Source organism: Saccopteryx bilineata, chromosome 12 (assembly GCF_036850765.1).
Source record: "Saccopteryx bilineata isolate mSacBil1 chromosome 12, mSacBil1_pri_phased_curated, whole genome shotgun sequence".
Lineage (NCBI taxonomy): Eukaryota > Metazoa > Chordata > Mammalia > Chiroptera > Emballonuridae > Saccopteryx > Saccopteryx bilineata.
This window is the reverse complement of record NC_089501.1, coordinates 17,339,916-17,350,539: the sequence shown is the minus strand read 5'-3', so window position 1 is coordinate 17,350,539 and position 10,624 is coordinate 17,339,916.

Below are 10,624 nucleotides of genomic sequence, written 5' to 3'. Positions count from 1 at the left end.
GCTTTTTTGCTCAAACCAGATGAGCCCGTGCTCAAGCTGGCGACCTCAGGGTCTCGAACCTGGTCCTCTGCATCCCAGTCTGACGCTCTATCCACTGTGCCATCGCCTGGTCAGGCTGTCTGTTGCTTTTATATTACAGTGACAGAGTTAACGTAATTGTGATCTGCAAAACCTAAAATATTTATTATCTAGCTCTTTACAAGAAACTTTGGCCAGTTTAGAGTAAAAATTACACCTATAAATCCAAATCCACTTTAGTAGGATAAGCTTGCTGGAAAAACAGAATACACTAGGAGACATCTAATCTGAAACCTTTATTTACCAATGATGAAGTTCTGACTCAGAAAGCAAAGAGGGGGTCCTAGGATCATATAGAGGGGAAATGTAATGCAGAAGATAAAACGAGAGCTCAAGAGGCAGACTGAATATAGATCCCAGCTCTATCATCATCAAATATTTTAACTCCTCTGTGTCTCAGTTTACTTGTTAAAATGAGCAAAATAGTAGGATCTACCTCCTAAGATTATATGTTTATAACACCTGTTTCATAAACATTCAGTAAATGATAGCTGTTAATATTTGCTATTGTGTGGCTAGTTGGTGGCTCCATGTCCTGTAACCTAGCTTTTCTGACTTCAAGTTCAATCCTCTTTCAACTGTATTATTTCTTTATTCATTTAGTCCTTGTATACTTTTATTTAACTTCTACAGTAGATCAGGCACTTGGACACCTATGGTTCTAATCTTTTCTCTCAGGTTTTTATGGGAGTAACATTATATTTTTTTCCATTTACATTTTCCTTACTAGTTATAACGTCATAAAAAAGAAATAAAAGCCCTGTACAGTACAATGTTAGATGTTTTTGTAGTTTATCCAGTTTTCCCATGTTTTCTTCCTGTTTTAAAAGGTTAATTTTTTATACTTTAGATTTAGTGATATGACCAGATGGATGTATAATAGATTATCAGTGTATTTTTTAATTGTTTTATATTTTCCAGTTATAAAACAGTATTTCCTTTTATGTGACATAGAATTTTACTAACATGTTCTTTGTTGCAAAACTGACATCTCCTTTTTTCCAACAGACTATTAAGAGAGTTATTACTTAATTCAGTGCCAATATATTTACTTATCTGATGAGTTTAAATGGGGCCAAGGCACTTAACCTCATATAAACCCTAAATTTTCAGCACTAGCGATATTTTAGCTTTTAAAATCAGTTAACTTCTTTGGCATGTTTCCCATCTTATACTCTTCTATTGGCAATAGGCCACCATGAAAGGCTAAGCACCATGGAAATAATTGGAATGTCGTATTTGCTAATAGAGTGCATTTGAGATACATTGGGGGCAGACAGTTATTAAAATGTGGGCTGTTAAAGTTCTGTCATCTAATTCAGGATTTAAATGCTTAATTGTTATCAGAATATGTGTCTACTATTTTTTACTGAATAGCACGATTATATTTAGTCTTTTGCTAAAATGCTAAAGTTCATCTCTTATACACATCTCTAGACTATAATCCTTTCCTTTACAGCATCAAATATCATTAACTATAGTTTCATTGGAAATAATCAGGTAATGGAAAACAAAATGCTTTTTTTGGTCAAATGATCTCCATATTATGTCTGTATCTGCCTACATTTTTCTTTCAATTTTCCTCAAAACAAAAATTTCAAATTAATACTTTGCTTAATATCATGAATTAATTTTGACTTGAAAATTGTATTTATTAGAATTTAGATAATGGGTATGGCAGAAACTGGTGATATTCACCAATCAGTTTCCTCTTCCTAAGCTAAGTCTATTGCAGGGCATTTCATATGCTTAACCAATGTTAAGTGAACAAACCAAAGTATAAATAACAGGTGTGCCTTCTCTATGAGCTTTCTTTTCTCTTTCTTGGTGCTCCTGGAGCTTGAATTTATGAAGAGCAAAATCTTCTACCAGCCCACATTGAACTGTGACCTGAGGAAGAAATCAATCTTGCATTAAGTGACCGAAATGATATGGTTGTTTATTATTGCATCTAGTATTAAAAATCCTGTTAGCTTCTTTGAGTTATTCCACTACTGTCCCCCTTTTTGAATAATGTATGATGTGTCCAGATAGCATGTTCTTAATTTCATAGAGTTTTATTATATTTAATATCGAGAATCTAAGTGTATTGTCTAGTAACTACAATTAAAAAAGTTTCTTTGGGCCCTGGCTGGGAGGGTCAGTGGTAGAGCATTGGCCCAGTGTGTGGATGTCCCAGTTTGATTCCCAACCAGGGTACACAGGAGAAGCACCCATCTGCTTCTCCCCCCCCCTTCTTTCTCTTCCCCTCCCACAGCCAAGGCTCCATTGGAGCAATGTTGGCCCCAGGCGCTGAGGATGGCTCCGTGGCCTCTGCCTCAGGTGTTAGAATGGCTCTGGTTGCAACTGAGCAGTGCCACAGATGGGCAGAGCATTGCCCCCTGGTGGGCATGCCAGGTGGATCCTGGTCGGGCACATGTGGGAGTCTGTCTCTCTGCCTCCCTGCTTCTCACTTCAGAAATATACAAAAAAAAAGAAAATTTTTTTGTATCCTTCATTGATATTTTTACCAATTAGCAAACAGTTTTGTGGACATAGTAGATACTATTTAACTAGCAGATATATGTACTATCAAGGAAATCTTGTTTTTGTATTTGAAAGCTGGGACATCTAAAGAGAGCCATTATGGTATCAATCTCATTGGTGTACTTAAATTGGATCACAGTTATGTATTTGAATATTATTCTATATTATAAATTTTAGCATATGTAACCTAATCCTACATTCTTCATTTTTGGACTTAAAATCATTTGTACACTGAAAAGTACTTTCAAGTTTTATTGTCTACAATGAATATAAAAAACTACTGCTGTCTGGAAAATTAACAGGAATCAGAAAAAGCACTTGAGTGTGTAAATGGAAGAGTATTTCAGTTGGACTCAGCAGTGGCAGGAAGACACACTAATGCATACACACTGGTGCCATAAGATTAGATTAAATTCCTGATATATTTAGCCAAGGATGTAGAAATTTATCAGGAATAGGTGCACCATATTTAGTGTAGGTTCTCTTGACTCCTAAGTCATTAGGGAAGCTTATCTGCCAGTGAATCTGCAAATCTTAAGTGTGACTTAAGGTTCCAGAAAGTTCAAATTTTTTTATGCCCATTATTTTATGTTTTGAGTTTATGTCATTATTTACAAGGAGCTTATTCAAACTATTCATGTTCCTTTGATTGAAGAAATATTTACGAACATTGATCCTGTTGGTCCTTGACCCAACCTTCACTTTGAGGCTACATCCCATCCTGGGAAACAAAGCTGAACAGGGCTTAGGCATACTTGAGCAGTGTCTCAGCTTGGGCTCATCAGGATATCAGAAAGTCCAATTCTCCCTGAAGCGTTAAGTGCAAAACAAAACAAACAGGAAATAGAAGTGACAGGTCTAGCTGAGTACACAGAACATGTCTAATATTACAGAAAAGACAGAATAACTCCAAGGGAAATGATCAGAAATAACTCTGTACTTTGTATATGATTTATCATTTTCAAAGTACCTATATATGCATTTTACTCGATGGACAAGACATCATAAAATGTGTGTTTCATAATGAAAGGACAACTAAAACATTCTGTAGCTTTATAACAAGAATCTATTCAAAGGCTTTGGCTGGGTAGCTCATTTTAGACTGTCATCCTGATTCTTGAAGGTTGTAGGTTCAACCTCTGGTCAGGGCACATGCAGGAATCAACCAATAAGTGTATAAATAAGTGAAACAACAAATTAGTCTCTCTCTCTCTCTCTCTCTCTCTCCTCCTTCCTTCCTCTCTAAAATCAGTAAATAAATAAAATTTTAAAAAATTTATTCAAGAGAATTAGAATGAACACTGCTAAATTTCTCTAATGAAATAATTATTTTAAGCTGTACTTCTTAAAGAATATAAAGTCATTAAGTTTATAAGACCTTAATGAGAGCAATGCTAAAATAAAGCACTGTCCAGCATCTTGACTACGTCAAACAGGCATAGAGAGTAGATGAAGGGATGTAATCTTGAAAGGCCACCACCTGTACTCTTTTTATTTTGTGAGCGGGTCTTGACCATGGGTTTAATGCTGTTTTTAAATTAGATGGCTATAGTATTGCTCCTGAATAAAGCTGTTGCTTAGGAAATTTGTTATCAGAACCTCTTCTCCATCACCCACCCAACTCTTTATTTGCCATTTTTCTCCTTAGGGAACCAACTACTTTGATCCTTTCTGTGCTCCTTCCAAGACATCCCTGTGCTCTATTCCCTGGGCTAGAGCTTCACCGATTTTTAATCTCTTCAAATTTAATCATATCACATAGTTCTGTGAAAAATACTAGGACAGATGTCAATAAACATGTAGTCTAGTCTTTGTACCATGAGCAACCAACCATATCACCTCAGCACCTGTGTGGTGTGGCCTCGTTTCTTCCAGTGTCAGATAAGGGTATTGACTGACATGATTCCTTGCGATTGTCCTAGTCTGATTTTTGTTTCTGAAATTCTATGTCATGTTACCGAGCCTAATTCACAGTCAGGCACAGATGACTGATAAAGATTCAGGTGGTCCCCTTCCTAGATTCCACTGACATTTTCAAAATATATTTATTAAATGAAATTTTAAAACAGCAAGAGCTGTGGCCATACTAAACACTAAAATATGTATTTCTTATTAAAAGGACCCTTGGTGAGAGTTATAAGTCACTTATGAGTCAGTTACCACAGATTACACAATAATCACAATAATAGATTTATTGTGCAGTCAGTGAAACTTAACTGATTGTATAAAGACACATGCACTTTAAATAAAACAATTTTAAGATAATTCAATGAAATATGGTAGTCCTGAGCTGCTCTTTCCCTGGAGATATATCAGTAAAACAAGTCTGAACTCTTCAAATCTGGTTTGTAATCATAATTAACCAGTACTTAGTGGTTTTTTGACACTTCAAAAATGATACTCCAATAGTAAGAAAGATTGTCTTAAAATAATTTGCTTTTGGATATAGAAAAGCAATAAAAAATATTGCTGCCTATTAGAATCCCTTATACATGTTGAGCATTCATTATGACTTAGATATTATGTAGCTTCATCTTTTCCCCATTTTCTTTAGTTTCAGTTTAAACAAAATTCCTAATCAACAGTAAAACCATTTTTAGCCTAGAGGTATTTAGGGGAGCAAATTCTTTACTTGAATGTTGCAAGGCAAGATTTGAAAACAGTGACTTTGGCAGTAACTTGAGTTTTAAGGATATCCCACATTATCATTGTAGCATTTTTGGTTCTCATTTAATATAAATATTCCAGCTTCCTTTTGATTAGTATTTGCATTATATATATATATATATATATATATATATATATATATATATATATATGATCTATGTCAGGGGTCCCCAAACTTTTTAACGGGGCCAGTTCACTGTCCCTCAGACCGTTGGAGGGCTGGACTATAAAAAAAACTATGAACAAATCCCTATGCACACTGCACGTATCTTATTTTAAAGTAAAACAAAACGAGAACAAATACAATATTTAATATTAAGAAGAAGTAAATTTAAATCAACAAACTGACCAGTATTTCAGTGGGAACTATGCTCCTCTCACTGACCACCAATGAAACAGGTACCCCTTCTGGAAGTGCGGGAGGGGCCGGATAAATGGCCTCAGGGGGCCGCATGTAGTTTGGGGACCCCTGATCTATGTCTTTTATTTAATGTGGGTTTTTTATAAATAGCATGCAGGTGAATTTTGCTTTTTAGCTACTCTTTCTTTCAACTGGTCATTAGATCAATTGCTTCTAACCCAAACTTTCTTTCATTAGTGTTTAGATCTTTCATATTTAAGATAACTATTGTCATAATTAGATGAAAACCTACCCTCTTGCTAGTTTTTCTTCTGTTCTTAGTTCTTATTTCTTTTTCTGCCTTTTGGTTAATTGAATGTTTTTTATGATGTATCTCTACTATGAACATGTTACCTAAAATATAGATATTTTAAATTTAATTTACTGGCCCTGGTCAGGGCACACAGGAGAAGTAACCATCTACTACTCTCCCCCTTCCTCTGTTTCTTCTTCTCCTCTTCCCCTCCTGCAGCCAGTGGCTTGATTGGTTGGATCCTCAGCCAAGCATTGAGGATAACTCAGTTGGTCTGAGCGCATCAGCCTCAGGCACTAAAAATAGCTCAGTTGACTCAAGTATCTGCTCTAGGCAAGGGTTGCCAAGGTGGATCCCAGTGGGGGACATGCAGAAGTCAGTCTCACTATCTCCCTTCCTCTTACTTAAAAAGAAAGAAAAAATTTAATTTACTGTTTGCTGCTGGTATATATAAATGCAAATGATTTGTACAATCAATCTTCTATCCAGCAGTCTATTTCAATAATTTATCTGTGTGTTCTTTTGGATTTCCTTTATATATAATCACCATTGTTATGATTAGAGCTGAAATTTTATTTTTAACTTGTCAATCTTATTTTTTTTACTATACTCTAGCTAGAATATTTAGTATTATTTAGAAAATCTAGTAAAATGTATGTATATATGAAACACAACCACTAGAGATTCTTGTCTTGCTTACATCACAAAAGAAAGTTGTTTAATCTTTCACTAATATAATTTTTACAATGTAATATTTTAAATACGTTTTTTCTAGATGAGAGGAGTTTATTTTCTCCCTAGTTTGTAATTTTTTAAAAACCAAGAATGTGTGCTTAATTTTATCAGGTTATTCTTTTTCATTAATTGATATAGTTACGATTTTCTTCCTAATTCTATAAATCTGGTGAATTATATAGATTAATTTTTGAATATTAAATAATTTTTAAATTTCCAGAATAAATCCTACTTGGTCCACACATATGTTTATATGAGTAAATGATTGTATAAAATAAATGATTGGTCAGGACTTTTTCTTCTAATGTACTATTTTAAGTTTGTATTAAGAATATTCTAAATTCATAGAATAAGTAAAACAGTGGTTACTTTTATGTTCTTTGGAAAAGTGTGTACAAAATTGAAGTAATCTTTTTTGAAAACTTTGATGAAATTTGACTTTAAAACTGTCAGGTGTTTTCTTTGTGGACAAATTTTCCATAACTTTTAATTTAAAAAATGTTTATGAAACTTCTCAGGCTTTTCATTATTTACTTTCTAAGTTAGTAAGTTATATGTATTTTTTATTTTTCTGAAGTGAGAAGCAGGGAGGCAGAGAGACAGACTCCCACATGTGCCTGACTGGGATTCACTGGGCAAACAGGCAAGCCCACCAGGGGGTGATGCTCTGCCCATCTAGGCCATTGCTCTGTTGCAACCAGAGCCATTCTAGTGCCTGAGGCAGAGGCCATGGAGCCATCCCCAGCACCCGGGCCAAATTTGCTCCAGTGGAGCCTTGGCTGTGGAGGGGGAAGAAAAAGAGAGAGGGAAAGGAGAGGGGAAGGGGTGGAGAAGCAGATGGGCACTTCTCTTATGTGCCCTGGCTAGGAATCAAACCCAGGATTTCCACACACCGGGCCAATGCTGTACCACTGGCCAGGGCTGGTATGTTATATTTTTAAGGAATATATTCATTTTATTAAGTAATTATATTGGCAGAAAGTTAGTATTTTTTTTCTTATTTCTACAGTTATGTCTCCTTTTGCATTTAAATATCATACTATTTATCTGCACCTCTTTCCTCTTTTCCTCTTTTTTATGAGATTTTACTAGATATTGTTTAGTGTATTACTCTTTCCAAAGGACTAAGTTTTGACTTGGTTGATCTTCCCCATTATGTCTTTATTTTTTATTATAAATAATTTTTCTTGTAACTGTATTATTTCCTTTTTTATTTGTATTCTATTTTTATATTCTTAAGTTCTAAGTGAAGCACTTAATTTATTAATTTTCAGAATTTCATATTTAAAATGTAATGGCTAAAATGTTTTTCTGTGGGTCTGCTGTCACTGCAGTTTAAAGATCTGATATGTTAGTATTTTACTATTATTTACTTCTATGCATGTTTAAATTTACTTATGATAGTTTGATAACTGAGTTCTTAAAAAGGTTTATAATCTTTCAAATATATGTTTTAAAAAACTTATCTTTTGTTCTTAACTTCCGTTTCAATTGTTGTCATTAAGAAATATAATCTGCACCTTTGTATGTGTATAAATTGTGCTTATAAATGTATTTTTAATTTTCATATAAATGTATTTTAATATCTTTTACGACATAGCATTAATTTAGACCTATATTGGAAGATTTGTTTCTATAATTCAATTTTACTTTGTATGTCTTGAGGGAACTTTATTTTATCCTTGTATATTTAAAATAATTTCATATCATCTTGGTGATTTAAATATTTTACTGTTTTTTAGAGATGCTAATGAAGTTCTTTGACTTGAAGATGTTTTTTTCTGATGTCAGCAGAGCAACATCATTTGATATTTTTTTTCCCTGATATACACTTTCCGTTCTTTAACTTCCAAGCTCTGGATAGTCTGTGTTTTAGGTGTATTTTTAGTAAAGACCATGTACCCAGATTTTTTTAATACAGTTTGACAGCTGGAGCTTTTAAACTTTAAATCAATGTAAATTTACAATAATTATATACTTGCACATTTTAATTATATTTTATTTTAATTTACCTCACTTCTTATGTTTGTTTTTCTACTTTCTTGCTTATTTAAAAATTAATACTTATTTTTTAAACAAAACAATAACTTTAACATTTTCTAAATGTACCTAATTCTTCCTTATCTTCTCCCAAATGGTCATGGGCTTTTATTAAGTAGGATTTTGCTTGGGGCTCCATCTCAGCATTGGGGGTAGTGGCTGTTCCTTAGTTTTGGCATTCCTGTGTTATTTAGAATTTTCTTTGCTTCCTACTAGTCATTTTTCTTTGCTACCCTATTCCCATATTATAATGAAGAATTCTTTATCTTGCTCTATTCTAAGTACTAAGTGTTGGAAACTCAATAATTCAATCCATAACAGGATGGAATAAATTTAATATGAGATGCAAGTGCATCTGGATGGTACAAGAGGTGGATTTAAGTAAAAAAATGTCAGTGCTCCACCTAGATTCCCTAGTATTTGATGGGTTTTCTTTTCCAACAACTGGTACCTACAGCTGCTTTTTAGAGGACTGCTTTTAGATACTGGAGGCCATGGCTGTGGAGAGCCAGAAGAGCTTCAGATTGTGTCTTTCCTCTCTCGTCCATAAACAATGTGAGCATAAAAGCTTCTGCAGCCTTGGCTTGAGTCAGGGGAACTCTGAGGTGTGGTAACTTTTAAAGGATAAGCCTGAAGTTACAGTCTACAGTGTTTTGCCTGATGCTATACCCTTGCTACTTCTCCAGCTTTTTTTTTTTTTAAACCAGTTTATTCTGGGAATTATTTGCATGAGAATCTTCATCTCAAATTCTGCTTCTGAGGAAGTTGATTTAAGATACTTAATTCATCTAGTTCTTCTTATATGTTCTACTAGTTCTATCTAGATAGTGTGTTTTTCAGATTGTAATATTTGACATAATTGTACTCAGTACAACTTTGGCCTGTGCCCTCATATCCACCTGGAGATACTGGCTTCTGTGTATAATGTAATACACTGGGAAAGTGCAAAGGCCAGACTCTTAAAGTGCTTCTCCTCTAGTGAATTTGAGGATAAAGGAGATGAAAAGCCTTAGGGCAAAAGCACTAGTTGTTTCCCCAAGATAGTGTATCATCTTTGCCATTTATCTTTCCACTAAGCGTCTCCTTAGGTGGGCTTTCTTTGGGTTAAATGACATTGGGAGGAGGTTTCCTTCTCGTTTGTAATCCAAGAGCCCCAGAAGTTTTCAAATAAAGCATCAGAAGAGTGAGTGCCTAAACTTGCAATGCAAGTTGGAAGTATGTATATTTAGCTTTCCAACTGTTGGGCAAATAAGTTTGTAAAATTTGTGTTATTTAGTTTTGCTCACTTTTATTATTAAAAATGGCACTGCGCATGTGAATGGCCATTGCCCAGGTGATATGGTTAATTATTTTTCTTCTTGGGAAGGGGCTTGGTTATGCTAATGTGTGCTGGAGGAGGGCTTTTGTGCCTAAAAGTTTTAAAAGGAGGTGCTAGGAAGCCATTTTGGGAGAGAAGAGACCACATTGTTGCAGGAGAGGGAGGCCACATGGTGTAAAGGAGGCAGGGAGCAAGATGGCAGGAGCTGAAGGGGAACAGAAGTGGGGCCTTTGATTCTAGGAAAACTCAAATGAGTCAGTGGCTTTGGGAGCCTTGAATGGAAAGGGAAGTGTTTTCCTGCTGTGTGTATTTACTTGCCGGCTGAGTGCAAGGCTAGAAATAAAGAAAATGGCCCACCAGTTTTTGGCTCTGAAGTTTCATAACGTCTGTCTGAATCAAATGTGAACCTGCCCGAGCCAGGTGGCTGCAGTGATGTCCGTGGCTACTAGCTGTACACTAACCAACCAAATATATGTATTTGAAGCAAACATATTTGTGTTACTGTGGCTTCAAAGTAACTATTGATACTGATGTGGTATGTTTTGAATGAAAATTTTTTAACTGTTTGGATTTTAATTACGATGTAGAAGTTAGACTTAACAAACAT